We start from the raw sequence: 2,738 nt of genomic DNA, 5'->3' as shown, positions 1-2,738 counted from the left end.
CCTCAGCAGGGCCAGGGATCAATCCTGCAACCTTGGTACATGCCCTGTGACAGGGTTTCGAACCCACCACCCTTTGGTCTACCAGCGGAAGCCATAACGACTTAGCCACACTGTCCAGGGTGGTGTTTTGGAATTCTTAGGCTATATTGCCATAAGTGGGATCATTAGGTCAAAAGGCAGTTCCTTTTTTAATTTTTTGAGGAAACTCCATACTGTTTTCCACAGTGGCTGCACCAGTCTGAATTCCCATATATAGTGAACTAGTATTTCCTTTTCTACACATCCTCACCAGTAATTTTTTGCTGATTTATCAATGATAGCTATTCCGGCAGGTGTAAAGTGATATCTCATTATCATTTTAATTTTCATCTCTCTGATAATTAAAGATGTTGAACATCTTTTCATATGTCTATTGGCCATATGTATGTCCTCTTTGGAGAAGTGTCTTTTTAGGTCCTTTGCTCAATTTCTAACTTGATTGTTTGTGTTCATGTTGAGTTGTAGATGTTCTTTATATATTTGGGAAATTAACCCCTTATCAGTTGTATCATTGGCAAATATGTTCTCCCATACAGTGGGTTCCCTTTTCATTATGTTGATTGTTTCTTTTGCTGTGCTGAAGCTTTTTAGTTTGATTTAGTCTCATTTGTTTATTCTTTTCTTTGTTCCTTTTGCCCTAGGAGATATATCAGCAAATAATTTGCTATGAGAGATGTGTGAGATTTTATTGTCTATGTTTTCTTCTAGGATTTTTATGGTTTTGTACTTACATTTAAATCTTTTATCCATTTTGAGTTTGTTCATGTGTCTGGTAAGTTGGTGGTCTATTTTCATTTTTTTCATGTAGCTGTCCAGTTTTCCCAACACTATTTGTTGAAGAGACTGTCTTTACTCCATTGTATGCTCTTGCCTCCTTTGTTAAATACTAATTGGCCATAAAGACGTGGGTCAATTTTGGGACTCTCTGTTCTGTTCCATTGATCTATATGCCTGTTCTTATGCAAGTACAGGCTGCTTTGACTACTATGGCCTTGTAGTATAATTTGATATCCAGAATTATGATACCTCCAACTTTGTTCTTCTTTCTCCTGATTGCAGAGGATATTTGGAGTCTTTTTTTTTGTTCCATATAAATTTTGGGAATATTTGTCTACACCTGAGGAATATGTTATTGGTATTTTAATAGGAATTGCATTGAACTTATAGATTGTTTTAGGTAATAGGGACATTTTATGATGTTAATTATTCCAATCCATGAACATAGTGTATGCTTGCACTTATTTGTGTCTTTCTCAGTTTCTTCCTTCAATGTCCTATAGATTTCCGAGTAGAGGTCTTTTACCTCCTTGTGTAAATTTGTTCCCAAGTATCTTAATTTTTTTGTTGCAATAGTTAATGGGATAGTTTTCTTAGATTCTCTTTCGAATAGTTCTATATTGGTGTATAAAAATGCCACCAATTTCTGCATATTATTTTTGTATTCTGCTACTTTGCTGAATTCATGTATTAGTTCTAGTAGATTTCTGGTGAAGTTTTTAGGTTTTCTATGTACAGTGTCATGTCACCTGCGAATAATAACAGTTTTGCTTCCTCCTTTCCAATTTTGATGCCTTTTATTTCTTCTTCTTGTCTGAACGAGGACTTACAGTACTATGTTGAAAAAGAGTGGTGAAAGCAGACATCCTGTTTTATTGCTGATCTTAAAAAAACACATATATCATTTTTGCCTATTGAGTATTTTCTTTGGCTGTACATTTTTCACGCATGGCCTTACTTATGTTGAGCTACGATCCCCTTATTGCCACTTTTCTGAGAGTTTATATCATAAATGGGTGCTGGATTTTATTGAATGCTTTTTCTGCATCTAAAGATCATGTGATTTCTATTTTTCATTTTGTTTGGGTCATGTATCACATTATTGATTTTCAAATATTGCACCAATGTTTCATCCTTGGAGTAAATCTCATTTAATCATGGTGTATCGTCTTTGTAATGCATTTCTAGATCCAGCTGGTTAAATTTTGTTGATTTTTGCATCTATGTTTAGCAGAGATACTGGCCTATAACTTTTTATTTTATTTTAGTGGCTTTATATAGTTTTGCAATTAAGATAATGCTGGCCTCATCAGAAGAGCTTGGAAGTCTTTTCTTCTCTTGTATTTTTTGAAATAGTTGAGGAGGAGAGGTGTTAGTTCTTCTTTGAATGTTTGGTAAAATTTTGCCTGTGAAGCCACGCAGTCAAGAACTTTTGTTTGGAGTTTTTTAAATTACTTCTTTAATTTTTATTAGTTGTTATTGGTGTATTCAGTTTTTCTGATTCTTCTTGGGTGAATTTTGGAAGATTGTATGTGTCTAAGAATTAGGCCCATTTCACTTTAGGGTTGTCCAATTTTGTTTGCATTTAATTTTTTCATAGTCCTTTCTTATACTCCTTTTGTGTTTCTCTGATGGCAGTTGTTAATTCTCTTTCATTTCTCATTTATTTATTTGGGTTCTCTCTCTCTCTCTCTCTCTCTCTCTCTCTCTCTCTCTCTCTCTCTCTAAATGATTGTAGGTTAAATGGTCCCCCAATCTAGTTTATGTCTTTCAAAGAACTAGTATTTGGTTCATTGACCTTCCGGGGTTGATTTTTTTAGCCTCTGCCTTTTATTTTCCACTCCAGAAATTTATCATTTTCCCTTCCTTTCAACTTACTCCTTGGCTTTCATTTCGGGTTCTTTTTTTATTGGTGTTCATTT

Source organism: Myotis lucifugus, unplaced genomic scaffold (assembly GCF_000147115.1).
Source record: "Myotis lucifugus unplaced genomic scaffold, Myoluc2.0 scaffold_87, whole genome shotgun sequence".
Lineage (NCBI taxonomy): Eukaryota > Metazoa > Chordata > Mammalia > Chiroptera > Vespertilionidae > Myotis > Myotis lucifugus.
The sequence above is the reverse complement of the archived record's forward strand: the minus strand, read 5'-3'. Positions refer to the sequence as shown.